Genomic DNA, 19,402 nt, shown 5'->3' on the forward strand with positions numbered 1-19,402 from the left:
CACCCCTCCCAGACACCGTTTAAATATTAACCCACCCCCAAAGACCCCTGTAAATATTGACCCACTCCCAGAGACACCCTGTAAATATTAACCCACTCCCTGAGACCCCCTGTAAATATTAACCCACTCCCTGAGACCCCCTGTAAATATTAACCCACTCCCAGACATCGTTTAAATATTAACCCACCCCCAAAGACTCCTGTAAATATTAACCAACTGCCAGAGACCACATGGAAATATTAACCCACTCCCAGAGACCCCCTGTAAATATTAACCCACCCCCAGAGACCCCCTGTAAATATTAACCCACTCCCAGAGACCCCCTGTAAATATTAACTCACCACCAGAGATCCCCTGTAAATATTAACCCAGCCCCAAAGACCCCTGTAAATATTAACCCACCCCCAGAGACCCCCTGTAAATATTAACCCACTCCCAGAGACCCCCTGTAAATATTAACCCACACCCAGTGACCCCCTGTCAATATTAACCCAATCCCAGAGACTCCCTGTAAATATTAACCCACACCCAGTGACCCCCTGTAAATATTAACCCACTCCCAGAGACCCCCTGTAAATATTAACCCACTTCCACAGACTCCCTGTAAATATTAACCCACTCCCAGAGACACCCTGTAAATATTAACCCACTCCCAGAGGGCCCCTGTAAATATTAACACACTCCCAGTGACACCCTGTAAATATTAACCCAGCCCCAGAGACCCCCTGTAAATATTAACCCACCCCAAGAGACACCCTGTAAATATTAACCCACTCCCAGAGACCCCCTGTAAATATTAACCCACCCCCAAAGACCCCTGTAAATATTAACACACTCCCAGAGAACCCATGTAAATATTAACCCACTCCCAGAGACCTCCCTGTAAATATTAACCCACCCCCAGAGACCCCCTGTAAATATTAACCGACCCCCAAAGACCCCTGTAAATATTAACACACTCCCAGTGACCCCCTGTAAATATTAACCCACTCCCAGAGACCCCCTGTAAATATTAACCCAGTTCCAGAGACCCCCTGGAAATATTAACCAACTCCCAGAGACCCCCTGTAAATATTAACCCACCCCGAGAGACCGCCTGTAAATATTAACCAACTCCCAGAGACACCCTGTAAATATTAACCCACTCCCAGAGAACCCCTGTGAATATTAACCAACTCCCAGAGACCCCCTGTAAATATTAACCCACACCCAGAGACCCCCTGTAAATAATATCCCACTCCCAGTGACCCCCTGTAAATATTAACCCACCCCCAGAGACCCCCTGTAAATATTAACCCACTCCCAGAGACCCCCTGTAAATATTAACCCACTCCCAGAGAACCCCTGTGAATATTAACCAACTCCCAGAGACCCCCTGTAAATATTAACCCACTCCCAGAGATCCCCTGTAAATATTAACCCACTCCCAGAGACCCCCTGTAAATATTGACCCACTCCCAGAGACCCCCTGTAAATATTAACCCACTCCCAGAGACCCCCAGTAAATATTAACACACACCCAGTGACCCCCTGTCAATATTAACCCACTCCCAGAAACCCCCTGTAAATATTAACCCACTCCCAGAGATCCCCTGTAAATATTAACCCACTCCCAGAGACCCCCTGTAAATATTAACCCACACCCAGTGACCCCCTGTAAATATTAAGCCACTCCCAGAGACCCCCTGTAAATATTAACCCACCCCCAGAGACACCCTGGAAATATTAACCCACTCCCAGAGACCCCCTGTAAATATTAACAAACTCCCAGAGACCCCAGTAAATATTAACACACTCCCAGAGACACCTGAAAATACTAATCCACTCCCAGAGACCCCCTGGAAATATTAACCCACTCCCAGAGACCCCCCTGTAAATATTAACCCACCCCCAGAGACCCCCTGTAAATATTAACCCACCCTCAGAGACCCCCTGTAAATATTACCCCACTCCCAGAGACCCCCTGTAAATATTAACACACTCCCAGAGACCCCTGAAAATACTAATCCACTCCCAGATACCCCCTGGAAATATTAACCCACTCCCAGAGACCCCCTGTAAATATTAACCCACCCCCAGAGACCCCCTGTAAATATTAACACATTCTCAGAGACTCCCTGTAAATATTAACCCACTCCCAGAGACCACCCGTAAATATTAACGCATTCCCAGAACCCCTGTGAATATTAACCCACTCCCAGAGACTCCCTGTAAATATTAACCCACTCCCAGAGACCCACTGTAAATATTAACCCACTCCCAGAGACTCCCTGTAAATATTAACCCACTCCCAGAGACCCCCTGTGAATATTAACCCACTCCCAGAGACCCACTGTAAATATTAACCCACTCTCAGAGACTCCCTGTAAATATTAACTCCCCCCCCAGAGACCCCCTGTAAATATTAACCAACTCCCAGAGACTCCCTGTAAATATTAACCAACTCCCAGAGACCCTCTGTAAATATTTACCCACCCACAGACACCCCCTGTAAATATTAACTCCCCCCCCAGAGAACCCCTGTAAATATTAACCAACTCCCAGAGACTCCCTGTAAATATTAACCAACTCCCAGAGAACCCCTGTAAATATTAAACCACTCCCAGAGACTCCCTGTAAATATTAACCCACTCTCAGAGATCCCCTGTAATTATTACCCCACCACCAGAGACCCCCTGTAAATATTAACCCAATCCCAGAGACTCCCTGTAAATATTAACCCACTCCCAGAGACTCCCTGTAAATATTAACCCAATCCCAGAGACTCCCTGTAAATATTAACCCACTCCCAGAGACACCCTGTAAATATTAACCCACTCCCAGAGACCCACCAGTAAATATTAACCCACGCCCAGAGACCCCCTGTAAATATTACCTACTCGCTGAGACCCCCTGTAAATATTAACACGCTCCCAAAGACCCCCTGTAAATATTAACCACTCCCAGAGACCCCCTGTAAATATTAACCCACTCACAGAGACCACCTGTAAATATTAACCCTCCCCAGAGACCCCCTGTAAATATTAACCCTCCCCCTAGAGACTCCCTGTAAATAATAACCCACTCACAGAGACCCCCTGTAAATATTAACCAACTCCCAGAGACCCCTGTAAATATTAACCCACTCCCAAAGAGCCCCTGTAAATATTAACCCACACCAAGAGACCCCCTGTAAATGTTAACCCACCCCCAGAGACCCTCTGTAAATATTAACCCAGCCCCAGAGACCCCCTGTAAATATTAACCCACCCCAAGAGACACTCTGTAAATATTAACCCACTCCCAGAGACCCCCTGTAAATATTAACCCACCCCCAAAGACCCCTGTAAATATTAACACACTCCCAGAGAACCCATGTAAATATTAACCCACTCCCAGAGACCCCCTGTAAATATTAACCGACCCCCAAAGACCCCTGTAAATATTAACACACTCCCAGTGACCCCCTGTAAATATTAACCCACTCCCAGAGACCCCCTGTAAATATTAACCCAGTTCCAGAGACCCCCTGGAAATATTAACCAACTCCCAGAGACCCCCTGTAAATATTAACCCTCCCCGAGAGACCGCCTGTAAATATTAACCAACTCCCAGAGACACCCTGTAAATATTAACACACTCCCAGAGACCCCCTGTAAACATTAACCCACTACCAGAGACCCCCTGTAAATATTAACCCACTCCCAGAGACCCCCTGTAAATATTAACCCACACCCAGAGACCCCCTGTAAATAATAACCCACTCCCAGTGACCCCCTGTAAATATTAACCCACCCCCAGAGACCCCCTGTAAATATTAACCCACTCCCAGAGACCCCCTGTAAATATTAACCCACTCCCAGAGAACCCCTGTGAATATTAACCAACTCCCAGAGACCCCCTGTAAATATTAACCCACTCCCAGAGATCGCCTGTAAATATTAACCCACTCCCAGAGACCCCCTGTAAATATTGACCCACTCCCAGAGCCCCCCTTTAAATATTAACCCACTCCCAGAGACCCCCTGTAAATATTAACACACACCCAGTGACCCCCTGTCAATATTAACCCACTCCCAGAAACCCCCTGTAAATATTAACCCACTCCCAGAGACCCCCTGTAAATATTAACCCACACCCAGTGACCCCCTGTAAATATTAAGCCACTCCCATAGACCCCCTGTAAATATTAACCCACCCCCAGAGACACCCTGGAAATATTAACCCACTCCCAGAGACCCCCTGTAAATATTAACAAACTCCCAGAGACCCATGTAAATATTAACACACTCCCAGAGATCCCTGAAAATATTAATCCACTCCCAGAGACCCCCTGGAAATATTAACCCACTCCCAGAGACCCCCTGTAAATATTAACCCACTTCCACAGACTCCCTGTAAATATTAACCCACTCCCAGAGACACCCTGTAAATATTAACCCACTCCCAGAGGGCCCCTGTAAATATTAACACACTCCCAGTGACACCCTGTAAATATTAACCCAGCCCCAGAGACCCCCTGTAAATATTAACCCACCCCAAGAGACACCCTGTAAATATTAACCCACTCCCAGAGACCCCCTGTAAATATTAACCCACCCCCAAAGACCCCTGTAAATATTAACACACTCCCAGAGAACCCATGTAAATATTAACCCACTCCCAGAGACCTCCCTGTAAATATTAACCCACCCCCAGAGACCCCCTGTAAATATTAACCGACCCCCAAAGACCCCTGTAAATATTAACACACTCCCAGTGACCCCCTGTAAATATTAACCCACTCCCAGAGACCCCCTGTAAATATTAACCCAGTTCCAGAGACCCCCTGGAAATATTAACCAACTCCCAGAGACCCCCTGTAAATATTAACCCACCCCGAGAGACCGCCTGTAAATATTAACCAACTCCCAGAGACACCCTGTAAATATTAACCCACTCCCAGAGAACCCCTGTGAATATTAACCAACTCCCAGAGACCCCCTGTAAATATTAACCCACACCCAGAGACCCCCTGTAAATAATATCCCACTCCCAGTGACCCCCTGTAAATATTAACCCACCCCCAGAGACCCCCTGTAAATATTAACCCACTCCCAGAGACCCCCTGTAAATATTAACCCACTCCCAGAGAACCCCTGTGAATATTAACCAACTCCCAGAGACCCCCTGTAAATATTAACCCACTCCCAGAGATCCCCTGTAAATATTAACCCACTCCCAGAGACCCCCTGTAAATATTGACCCACTCCCAGAGACCCCCTGTAAATATTAACCCACTCCCAGAGACCCCCAGTAAATATTAACACACACCCAGTGACCCCCTGTCAATATTAACCCACTCCCAGAAACCCCCTGTAAATATTAACCCACTCCCAGAGATCCCCTGTAAATATTAACCCACTCCCAGAGACCCCCTGTAAATATTAACCCACACCCAGTGACCCCCTGTAAATATTAAGCCACTCCCAGAGACCCCCTGTAAATATTAACCCACCCCCAGAGACACCCTGGAAATATTAACCCACTCCCAGAGACCCCCTGTAAATATTAACAAACTCCCAGAGACCCCAGTAAATATTAACACACTCCCAGAGACACCTGAAAATACTAATCCACTCCCAGAGACCCCCTGGAAATATTAACCCACTCCCAGAGACCCCCCTGTAAATATTAACCCACCCCCAGAGACCCCCTGTAAATATTAACCCACCCTCAGAGACCCCCTGTAAATATTACCCCACTCCCAGAGACCCCCTGTAAATATTAACACACTCCCAGAGACCCCTGAAAATACTAATCCACTCCCAGATACCCCCTGGAAATATTAACCCACTCCCAGAGACCCCCTGTAAATATTAACCCACCCCCAGAGACCCCCTGTAAATATTAACACATTCTCAGAGACTCCCTGTAAATATTAACCCACTCCCAGAGACCACCCGTAAATATTAACGCATTCCCAGAACCCCTGTGAATATTAACCCACTCCCAGAGACTCCCTGTAAATATTAACCCACTCCCAGAGACCCACTGTAAATATTAACCCACTCCCAGAGACTCCCTGTAAATATTAACCCACTCCCAGAGACCCCCTGTGAATATTAACCCACTCCCAGAGACCCACTGTAAATATTAACCCACTCTCAGAGACTCCCTGTAAATATTAACTCCCCCCCCAGAGACCCCCTGTAAATATTAACCAACTCCCAGAGACTCCCTGTAAATATTAACCAACTCCCAGAGACCCTCTGTAAATATTTACCGACCCACAGACACCCCCTGTAAATATTAACTCCCCCCCCAGAGAACCCCTGTAAATATTAACCAACTCCCAGAGACTCCCTGTAAATATTAACCAACTCCCAGAGAACCCCTGTAAATATTAAACCACTCCCAGAGACTCCCTGTAAATATTAACCCACTCTCAGAGATCCCCTGTAATTATTACCCCACCACCAGAGACCCCCTGTAAATATTAACCCAATCCCAGAGACTCCCTGTAAATATTAACCCACTCCCAGAGACTCCCTGTAAATATTAACCCAATCCCAGAGACTCCCTGTAAATATTAACCCACTCCCAGAGACACCCTGTAAATATTAACCCACTCCCAGAGACCCACCAGTAAATATTAACCCACGCCCAGAGACCCCCTGTAAATATTACCTACTCGCTGAGACCCCCTGTAAATATTAACACGCTCCCAAAGACCCCCTGTAAATATTAACCACTCCCAGAGACCCCCTGTAAATATTAACCCACTCACAGAGACCACCTGTAAATATTAACCCTCCCCAGAGACCCCCTGTAAATATTAACCCTCCCCCTAGAGACTCCCTGTAAATAATAACCCACTCACAGAGACCCCCTGTAAATATTAACCAACTCCCAGAGACCCCTGTAAATATTAACCCACTCCCAAAGAGCCCCTGTAAATATTAACCCACACCAAGAGACCCCCTGTAAATGTTAACCCACCCCCAGAGACCCTCTGTAAATATTAACCCAGCCCCAGAGACCCCCTGTAAATATTAACCCACCCCAAGAGACACTCTGTAAATATTAACCCACTCCCAGAGACCCCCTGTAAATATTAACCCACCCCCAAAGACCCCTGTAAATATTAACACACTCCCAGAGAACCCATGTAAATATTAACCCACTCCCAGAGACCCCCTGTAAATATTAACCGACCCCCAAAGACCCCTGTAAATATTAACACACTCCCAGTGACCCCCTGTAAATATTAACCCACTCCCAGAGACCCCCTGTAAATATTAACCCAGTTCCAGAGACCCCCTGGAAATATTAACCAACTCCCAGAGACCCCCTGTAAATATTAACCCTCCCCGAGAGACCGCCTGTAAATATTAACCAACTCCCAGAGACACCCTGTAAATATTAACACACTCCCAGAGACCCCCTGTAAACATTAACCCACTACCAGAGACCCCCTGTAAATATTAACCCACTCCCAGAGACCCCCTGTAAATATTAACCCACACCCAGAGACCCCCTGTAAATAATAACCCACTCCCAGTGACCCCCTGTAAATATTAACCCACCCCCAGAGACCCCCTGTAAATATTAACCCACTCCCAGAGACCCCCTGTAAATATTAACCCACTCCCAGAGAACCCCTGTGAATATTAACCAACTCCCAGAGACCCCCTGTAAATATTAACCCACTCCCAGAGATCGCCTGTAAATATTAACCCACTCCCAGAGACCCCCTGTAAATATTGACCCACTCCCAGAGCCCCCCTTTAAATATTAACCCACTCCCAGAGACCCCCTGTAAATATTAACACACACCCAGTGACCCCCTGTCAATATTAACCCACTCCCAGAAACCCCCTGTAAATATTAACCCACTCCCAGAGACCCCCTGTAAATATTAACCCACACCCAGTGACCCCCTGTAAATATTAAGCCACTCCCATAGACCCCCTGTAAATATTAACCCACCCCCAGAGACACCCTGGAAATATTAACCCACTCCCAGAGACCCCCTGTAAATATTAACAAACTCCCAGAGACCCATGTAAATATTAACACACTCCCAGAGATCCCTGAAAATATTAATCCACTCCCAGAGACCCCCTGGAAATATTAACCCACTCCCAGAGACCACCCTGTAAATATTAACCCACCTCCAGAGACCCCCTGTAAATATTAACCCACCCTCAGAGACCCCCTGTAAATATTACCCCACTCCCAGAGACCCCCTGTAAATATTAACACACTCCCAGAGACCCCTGAAAATACTAATCCACTCCCAGATACCCCATGGAAATATTAACCCACTCCGAGAGACCCCCTGTTAATATTAACCCACCCCCAGAGACCCCCTGTAAATATTAACACATTCTCAGAGACTCCCTGTAAATATTAACCCACTCCCAGAGACCACCCGTAAATATTAACGCATTCCCAGACCCCCTGTGAATATTAACCCACTCCCAGAGACTCCCTGTAAATATTAACCCACTCCCAGAGACCCACTGTAAATATTAACCCACTCCCAGAGACCCCCTGTGAATATTAACCCCCTCTCAGAGACTCCCTGTAAATATTAACTCCCCCCCCCCCAGAGACCCCCTGTAAATATTAACCAACTCCCAGAGACTCCCTGTAAATATTAACCAACTCCCAGAGACCCTCTGTAAATATTTACCCACCCACAGACACCCCCTGTAAATATTAACTCCCCCCCCAGAGAACCCCTGTAAATATTAACCCACTCCCAGAGACTCCCTGTAAATATTAACCCACTCTCAGAGATCCCCTGTAATTATTACCCCACCACCAGAGACCCCCTGTAAATATTAACCCAATCCCAGAGACTCCCTGTAAATATTAACCCACTCCCAGAGACTCCCTGTAAATATTAACCCAATCCCAGAGACTCCCTGTAAATATTAACCCTCTCCGAGAGACACCCTGTAAATATTTACCGACCTCCAGAGACCCCCTTTAAATATTAACCCACCCCCAGAGACCCGCCAGTAAATATTAACCCACGCCCAGAGACCGCCTGTAAATATTACCTACTCGCTGAGACCCCCTGTAAATATTAACACGCTCCCAAAGACCCCCTGTAAATATTAACCACTCCCAGAGACCCCCTGTAAATATTAACCCACTCCCAAAGAGCCCCTGTAAATATTAACCCACACCAAGAGACCCCCTGTAAATGTTAACCCACCCCCAGAGACCCTCTGTAAATATTAACCTACCCCCAGAGACCCCTGTAAATGTTAACCCAATCCCAGAGACCTCCCTGTAAATATTAATCCACTCCCAGAGACCCCTTGTAAATATTAACTCCCCCCCCAGATACCCACTGTAAATATTTGCCCACCCCCAGAGACCCCCTGTAAATATTAACCCACTCCCAGAGACCCCCTGTAAATATTAACCCACGCCAAGAGACTCCCTGTAAATATTTACCCACCCACAGAGACCCCCTGTAAGTATTAACTCCCCCCCCCAGAGACCCCAGTAAATATTATCCCTCCCCAGAGAACCCCTCTAAATATTAACCCTCTCCCAGAGACCCCCTGTAAAAATTAACCGACTACCAGAGACACCCTGTAAGTACTAACCCACTCTCAGAGACCCCCTGTAATTATTAGCCCACCACCAGAGACCCCCCTGTAAATATGAACCCACTCCCAGAGACTCCCTGTAAATAATAACCCACTCCCAGAGATCCCCTGTAAATATTTACCGACTCCGAGAGACCCCCTGTAAATATTAACTCCCCCCCAGAGACCCCTGTCAATATTTACCCACCCACAGAGACCCCCTGTAAATATTAACCCACCTCCAGAGACCCCCTGTAAATATTAACCCACTCCCAGAGACCCCCTGTAAATATTAACCCACCCCAGAGACCCCTGTAAATATTAATCCACCCCCAGAGACACCCTGTAAATATTAACCCACCCCCAGAGACCCCCTGTAAATATTAACCCACACCCAGAGACCCCCTGTAAATATTAACCCACCCCAGAGACTCCCCATTAAATATTAACCCAATCCCAGAGACCCCCTGTAAATATTAACCCACCCCCAGAGACACCCTGTAAATAAAAACCCACCCCCAGAGATCCCCTGTAAATATTAACCCACCCCCAGAGACCCCCTGTAAATTTTAACCCACACATAGAGACCCCCTGTAAATAGTAACCCACCCCCAGAGACCCTCTGTAAATATTAACCCACCCCAGAGAATCCCCAGTAAATATTAACCCACCCCCAGAGACCCCCTGTATATATTAACACACCCCCAGCGACACCCTGTAAATATTAACCCACTCCCAGAGACCCCTGTAAATATTAACCCACCCCCAGAACTCCCAGTAAATATTAACACACTCCCAGAGACCCCCTGTAAATATTAACCCACTCCGAAAGACACTCTGTAAATATTAACGCAACCCCAGAGACCCCTGTAAATATGAACCCAGTCCCAGAGACACCCTGTAAATATTAACCCACCCCAGAGACCCCTGTAAATATTAACCCACTCCCAGAGACCCACCAGTAAAAATTAACCCACTCCCGGAGACCCCCTGTAAATATTAACCCACCCCCAGAGAACCACCAGTAAAAATTAACCCACTCCCAGAGACCCCCTGTAAATAATAACCCACCCCCAGAGACCCCCTGTAAATATTAACCCACCCCCAGAGACCCACCAGTAAAAATTAACCCACTCCCAGAGACCCCCTGTAAATAATAACCCACCCCCAGAGACCCCCTGTAAATATTAACCCACCCCCAGAGACCCCCTGTAAATTTTAACCCACACCCAGAGACCCCCTGTAAGTATTAACCCACTCCCAGAGACCCCCTGTAAATATTAACCCACTCCCAGAGACCCCCTGTAAATATTAACCCACTCCCAAAGACCCCCTGTAAATATTAACCACTCCCAGAGACCCCCCTGTAAATATTAACCCACACCCAGAGACCCCCAGTAAATAATAACCCACTCCCAGAGACCCCCTGTAAATAATAACCCACTCCCAGTGACCCCCTGTAAATAGTAACCCACCCCCAGAGACCCCCTGTAAATATTAACCCACTCCCAGAGACCCCCTGTAAATATTAACCCACTCCCAGAGAACCCCTGTAAATATTAACCCACTCCCAGAGACCCCCTGTAAATATTAACCTACTCCCAGAGACCCCCTGTAAATATTAACCCAAACCCAGAGACCCCCTGTAAATATTAACCCACTCCCAGAGACCCCCTGTAAATATTATCCCACTCCCAGAGACCCACTGTAAATATTAACCCACTCCCAGAGACCCCCTGTAAATATTAACCCACACCCAGTGGCCCCCTGTCAATATTAACCCACTCCCAGAGACCCCATGTAAATATTAACCCACTCCAAGAGACCCCCTGTAAATATTAACCCACTCCCAGAGACCCCCTGTAAATATTAACCCACACCCAGTGACCCCCTGTAAATATTAACCCACTCCCAGAGACCACCTGTAAATATTAACCCACCCCTAGAGACCCCCTGGAAATATTAACCCACTCCCAGAGACCCCCTGTAAATATTAACAAACTCCCAGAGACCCCCTGTAAATATTAACACACTCCCAGAGACCCCTGAAAATACTAATCCACTCCCAGAGACCCCCTGGAAATACTAACCCACTCCCTGAGACCCCCTGTAAATATTAACCCACCCCCAGAGACCCCCTGTAAATATTAACCCACCCCCAGAGACCCCCTGTAAATATTAACACACTCTCAGAGACTCCCTGAAAATATTAACCCACTCCCAGAGACCACCTGTAAATATTAACAAATCCCCAGAGCCCCTGTGAATATTAACCCACTCCCAGAGACTCCCTGTAAATATTAACCCACTCCCAGAGACCCCCTGTAAATATTAACACACTCTAAGAGACTCGCTGTAAATATTAACTCCCCCCCCCCGGAGACCCCCTGTAAATATTAACCAACTCCCAGAGACTCCCTGTAAATATTAACCAACTCCCAGAGACCCCCTGTAATTATAACCCCACCACCAGAGACCCCCTGTAAATATTAATCCACTCCCAGAGACCCCCTGTAAATATTAACCCACTCCCAGAGTCCCCCTGTAAATATTAACCCACTCCCAGAGACCCACTGTAAATATTAACCCACTCCCAGAGACCCGCTGTAAATATTAACACACACCCAGAGACCACCTGTAAATATTACCCACTCGCTGAGACCCCATGTAAATATTAACAGACTCCCAAAGACCCCCTGTAAATATTAACGACTCCCAGAGACCCCCTGTAAATATTAACCCACACGCAGAGACCCCCTGTAAATATTAACCCTCCCCCAGAGACCCCCTGTAAATATTAACCCTCCCCCTAGAGACTCCCTGTAAATATTAACCCACTCCCAGAGACCCCCTGTAAATATTAACCCACTCACAGAGACCCCCTGTAAATATTTACCAACTCCCAGAGACCCCTGTAAATATTAACCCACCCCCAAAGACCCCCTGTAAATATTAACCCACCCCCAGAGACCCCCTGTAAATGTTAACCCACCCCCAGAGACCCCCTGTTAATATTAACCTACCCCCAGAGACCCCCTGTAAATATTAATCCACTCCCAGAGACAGCCTGTAAATATTAACCCACTCCCAGAGACCCCCTGTAAATATTAACCCACTCCCAGAGACCCCCTGTAAATATTTACCCACCCACAGAAACCCCCTGTAAATATTAACTCCCCCCCCCAGAGACACCTGTAAATATTATCCCTCCCCAGAGAACCACTCTAAATATTAACCCACTCCCAGAGAGCCCCTGTAAATATTAACCCATTCCCAGAGACTACCTGTAAAAATTAACCCACTCCCAGAGACACCCTGTAAGTATTAACCCACTCTCAGAGACCCCCTGTAATTGTTAGCCCACCCCCAGAGACCCCCTGTAAATGTTAACCCACTCCCAGAGACCCCCTGTTAATATTAACCTACCCCCAGAGACCCCCTGTAAATATTAATCCACTCCCAGAGACAGCCTGTAAATATTAACCCACTCCCAGAGACCCCCTGTAAATATTAACCCACTCCCAGAGACCCCCTGTAAATATTTACCCACCCACAGAAACCCCCTGTAAATATTAACTCCCCCCCCCAGAGACACCTGTAAATATTATCCCTCCCCAGAGAACCACTCTAAATATTAACCCACTCCCAGAGATCCCCTGAAAATATTTACCCATCCACAGAGAGCCCCTGTAAATATTACCCACCCCCAGAGACAGCCTGTAAATATTAACCCACCTCCAGAGACCCGCTGTAAATATTAACCCACTCCGAGAGACACCCTGTAAATATTAACCCAGCCCCAGAACTCCCTGTAAATATTAACCCACTCCCAGAGACCCCTGTAAATATTTACCCACCCCTAGAAACCCCCTGTAAATATTAACCCACCCCCAGAAACCCCCTGTAAATATTAACCCACCCCCCGAGACCCCCTGTATATATTAACACACCCCCAGCGACACCCTGTAAATATTAACCCACTCCCAGAGACCCCTGTAAATATTAACCCACCCCCAGAGACCCCCTGTAAATATTAACCCACTCCCAGAGACCCCCTGTAAGTTTTAACCCACTCCGAGAGGCACCCTGTAAATATTAACCCAGCCCCAGAACTCCCTGTAAATATTAACCCACTCCCAGAGACCCCCTGTAAATATTAACCCACTCGCAGAGACCCCCTGTAAATATTAACCCACACCCAGAGACCCCTGTAAATATTAACCCACCCCCAGAGACCCCTGTAAATATGAACCCACTCCCAGAGTCCCCCTGTAAGTATTAACCCACTCCCAGAGACCCCCTGTAAATATTAACCCACCCCCAGAGACCCCTGTAAATATGAACCCACTCCCAGAGTCCACCTGTAAGTATTAACCCACTCCCTGAGACCCACTGTAAATATTAACCCACTCCCAGAGACCCACCAGTAAAAATTAACCCACTCCCAGAGACCCCCAGTAAATATTAACCCAATCCCAGAGACCCCCTGTAAATATTAACCCATCCCCAGAGACCCACTGTAAATAATAACCCACCCCCAGAGACCCCCTGTAAATATTACCCCACCGCCAGAGACCCCCTGTAAATTTTAACCCAAACCCAGAGACCCCCTGTAAATATTAACACCCACCCCAAGAGACCCTCTGTAAATATTTACCCACCCCCAGAAACCCCCTGTAAATATTAACCCATCCCCAGAAACCCCCTGTAAATATTAACCCACCCCCCGAGACCCCCTGTATATATTAACACACCCCCAGCGACACCCTGTAAATATTAACCCACTCCCAGAGACCCCTGTAAATATTAACCCACCCCCAGAGACCCCCTGTAAATATTAACCCACTCCCAGAGACCCCCTGTATGTATTAACCCACTCCGAGAGACACCCTGTAAATATTAACCTAGCCCCAGAACTCCCTGTAAATATTAACCCACTCCCAGAGACCCCCTGTAAATATTAACCCACTCCGAGAGACACCCTGTAAATATTAACCCACCCCCAGAGACCCCTGTAAATATGAACCCACTCCCAGAGACCCCCTGTAAGTATTGACCCACTCCCAGAGACCCCCTGTAAGTATTAACCCACTCCCAGAGACCCCCTGTAAATATTAACCCACTCCCAGAGACCCCCTGTAAATATTAACCCACTCCCAAAGACCCCCTGTAAATATTAACCACTCCCAGAGACCCCCCTGTAAATATTAACCCACACCCAGAGACCCCCTGTAAATAATAACCCACTCCCAGAGACCCCCTGTAAATAATAACCCACTCCCAGTGACCCCCTGTAAATAGTAACCCACCCCCAGAGACCCCCTGTAAATATTAACCCACTCCCAGAGACCCCCTGTAAATATTAACCCACTCCCAGAGAACCCCTGTACATATTAACCCACTCCCAGAGACCCCCTGTAAATATTAACCTACTCCCAGAGACCCCCTGTAAATATTAACCCAAACCCAGAGACCCCCTGTAAATATTAACCCACTCCCAGAGACCCCCTGTAAATATTATCCCACTCCCAGAGACCCACTGTAAATATTAACCCACTCCCAGAGACACCCTGTAAATATTAACCCACACCCAGTGACCCCCTGTCAATATTAACCCACTCCCAGAGACCCCATGTAAATATTAACCCACTCCCAGAGACCCCCTGTAAATATTAATCCACTCCCAGAGACCCCCTGTAAATATTAACCCACACCCAGTGACCCCCTGTAAATATTAACCCACTCCCAGAGACCACCTGTAAATATTAACCCACCCCCAGAGACCCCCTGGAAATATTAACCCACTCCCAGAGACCCCCTGTAAATATTAACAAACTCCCAGAGACCCCCTGTAAATATTAACACACTCCCAGAGACCCCTGAAAATACTAATCCACTCCCAGAGACCCCCTGGAAATACTAACCCACTCCCTGAGACCCCCTGTAAATATTAACCCACCCCCAGAGTCCCCCTGTAAATATTAACCCACCCCCAGAGACCCCCTGTAAATATTAACACACTCTCAGAGACTCCCTGAAAATATTAACCCACTCCCAGAGACCACCTGTAAATATTAACAAATCCCCAGAGCCCCTGTGAATATTAACCCACTCCCAGAGACTCCCTGTAAATATTAACCCACTCCCAGAGACCCCCTGTAAATATTAACACACTCTAAGAGACTCGCTGTAAATATTAACTCCCCCCCCCCAGAGACCCCCTGTAAATATTAACCAACTCCCAGAGACTCCCTGTAAATATTAACCAACTCCCAGAGACCCCCTGTAATTATAACCCCACCACCAGAGACCCCCTGTAAATATTAATCCACTCCCAGAGACCCCCTGTAAATATTAACCCACTCCCAGAGTCCCCCTGTAAATATTAACCCACTCCCAGAGACCCACTGTAAATATTAACCCACTCGCAGAGACCCCCTGTAAATATTAACCCACTCCCAGAGACCCCCTGTAAATATTAACCCACTCTCAGAGACTCCCTGTCAATATTAACCCACTCCCAGAGACTCCCTGTAAATATTAACCCACTCCCAGGGACCCCCTGTAAATATTAACCCAATCCCAGAGACTCCCTGTAAATATTAACCCAATCCCAGAGACTCCCTGTAAATATTAACCCACTCCCAGAGACCCACCAGTAAAAATAAATCCACTCCCAGAGACCCGCTGTAAATATTAACACACACCCAGAGACCACCTGTAAATATTACCCACTCGCTGAGACCCCATGTAAATATTAACAGACTCCCAAAGACCCCCTGTAAATATTAACGACTCCCAGAGACCCCCTGTAAATATTAACCCACACGCAGAGACCCCCTGTAAATATTAACCCTCCCCCAGAGACCCCCTGTAAATATTAACCCTCCCCCTAGAGACTCCCTGTAAATATTAACCCACTCCCAGAGACCCCCTGTAAATATTAACCCACTCACAGAGACCCCCTGTAAATATTTACCAACTCCCAGAGACCCCTGTAAATTTTAACCCACCCCCAAAGACCGCCTGTAAATATTAACCCACCCCCAGAGACCCCCGGTAAATGTTAACCCACCCCCAGAGACCCCCTGTTAATATTAACCTACCCCCAGAGACCCCCTGTAAATATTAATCCACTCCCAGAGACAGCCTGTAAATATTAACCCACTCCCAGAGACCCCCTGTAAATATTAACCCACTCCCAGAGACCCCCTGTAAATATTTACCCACCCACAGAAACCCCCTGTAAATATTAACTCCCCCCCTCAGAGACACCTGTAAATATTATCCCTCCCCAGAGAACCACTCTAAATATTAACCCACTCCCAGAGAGCCCCTGTAAATATTAACCCATTCCCAGAGACTACCTGTAAAAATTAACCCACTCCCAGAGACACCCTGTAAGTATTAACCCACTCTCAGAGACCCCCTGTAATTGTTCGCCCACCAACAGAGACCCCCCTGTAAATATGAACCCACTCCCAGAGACTCCCTGTAAATATTTACCCAATCCCAGAGATCCCCTGTAAATATTTACCCATCCACAGAGAACCCCTGTAACTATTACCCACCCCCAGAGACAGCCTGTAAATATTAACCCACCCCCAGAGACCCCTGTCAATATTAGCCCACTCCCAGAGACACCCTGTAAATATTAACCCACCTCCAGAGACCCGCTGTAAATATTAACCCACACCCAGAGACCCCCTGTAAATAATAACCCACTCCCAGTGACCCCCTGTAAATAGTAACCCACCCCCAGAGACCCCCTGTAAATATTAACCCACTCCCAGAGACCCCCTGTAAATATTAACCCACTCCCAGAGAACCCCTGTAAATATTAACCCACTCCCAGAGACCCCCTGTAAATATTAACCTACTCCCAGAGACCCCCTGTAAATATTAACCCAAACCCAGAGACCCCCTGTAAATATTAACCCACTCCCAGAGACCCCCTGTAAATATTATCCCACTCCCAGAGACCCACTGTAAATATTAACCCACTCCCAGAGACCCCCTGTAAATATTAACCCACACCCAGTGACCCCCTGTCAATATTAACCCACTCCCAGAGACCCCATGTAAATATTAACCCACTCCCAGAGACCCCCTGTAAATATTAACCCACTCCCGGAGACCCCCTGTAAATATTAACCCACACCCAGTGACCCCCTGTAAATATTAACCCACTCCCAGAGACCCCCTGTAAATATTAACACACTCTCAGAGACTCCCTGAAAATATTAACCCACTCCCAGAGACCACCTGTAAATATTAACAAATCCCCAGAGCCCCTGTGAATATTAACCCACTCCCAGAGACTCCCTGTAAATATTAACCCACTCCCAGAGACCCCCTGTAAATATTAACACACTCTAAGAGACTCGCTGTAAATATTAACTCCCCCCCCCAGAGACCCCCTGTAAATATTAACCAACTCCCATAGACTCCCTGTAAATATTAACCAACTCCCAGAGACCCCCTGTAATTATAACCCCACCACCAGAGACCCCCTGTAAATATTAATCCACTCCCAGAGACCCCCTGTAAATATTAACCCACTCCCAGAGTCCCCCTGTAAATATTAACCCACTCCCAGAGACCCACTGTAAATATTAACCCACTCCCAGAGACCCCCTGTAAATATTAACCCACTCCCAGAGACCCCCTGTAAATATTAACCCACTCTCAGAGACTCCCTGTCAATATTAACCCACTCCCAGAGACTCCCTGTAAATATTAACCCACTCCCAGAGACTCCCTGTAAATATTAACCCAATCCCAGAGACTCCCTGTAAATATTAACCCACTCCCAGAGACCCACTGTAAATATTAACCCACCCCCAGAGACCCCCTGTAAATATTAACCCACTGCCAGAGACCCACTGTAAATATTAACCCACCTCCAGAGACCCACCAGTAAAAATAAATCCACTCCCAGAGACCCGCTGTAAATATTAACACACACCCAGAGACCCACTGTAAATATTAACCCACCCCCAGAGACCCACCAGTAAAAATAAATCCACTCCCAGAGACCCGCTGTAAATATTAACCCACTCCCAGAGACCCACTGTAAATATTAACCCACTCCCAGAGACCCACTGTAAATATTAACCCACTCGCAGAGACCCACCAGTAAAAATAAATCCACTCCCAGAGACCCGCTGTAAATATTAACACACACCCAGAGACCACCTGTAAATATTACCCACTCGCTGAGACCCCATGTAAATATTAACAGACTCCCAAAGACCCCCTGTAAATATTAACGACTCCCAGAGACCCCCTGTAAATATTAACCCACACGCAGAGACCCCCTGTAAATATTAACCCTCCCCCAGAGACCCCCTGTAAATATTAACCCTCCCCCTAGAGACTCCCTGTAAATATTAACCCACTCCCAGAGACCCCCTGTAAATATTAACCCACTCACAGAGACCCCCTGTAAATATTTACCAACTCCCAGAGACCCCTGTAAATATTAACCCACCCCCAAAGACCCCTGTAAATATTAACCCACCCCCAGAGACCCCCTGTAAATGTTAACCCACCCCCAGAGACCCCCTGTTAATATTAACCTACCCCCAGAGACCCCCTGTAAATATTAATCCACTCCCAGAGACAGCCTGTAAATATTAACCCACTCCCAGAGACCCCCTGTAAATATTAACCCACTCCCAGAGACCCCCTGTAAATATTTACCCACCCACAGAAACCCCCTGTAAATATTAACTCCCCCCCCCAGAGACACCTGTAAATATTATCCCTCCCCAGAGAACCACTCTAAATATTAACCCACTCCCAGAGAGCCCCTGTAAATATTAACC

Source organism: Scyliorhinus torazame, chromosome 6 (genome assembly GCF_047496885.1).
Source record: "Scyliorhinus torazame isolate Kashiwa2021f chromosome 6, sScyTor2.1, whole genome shotgun sequence".
In the NCBI taxonomy this organism is placed as follows: Eukaryota; Metazoa; Chordata; class Chondrichthyes; order Carcharhiniformes; family Scyliorhinidae; genus Scyliorhinus; species Scyliorhinus torazame.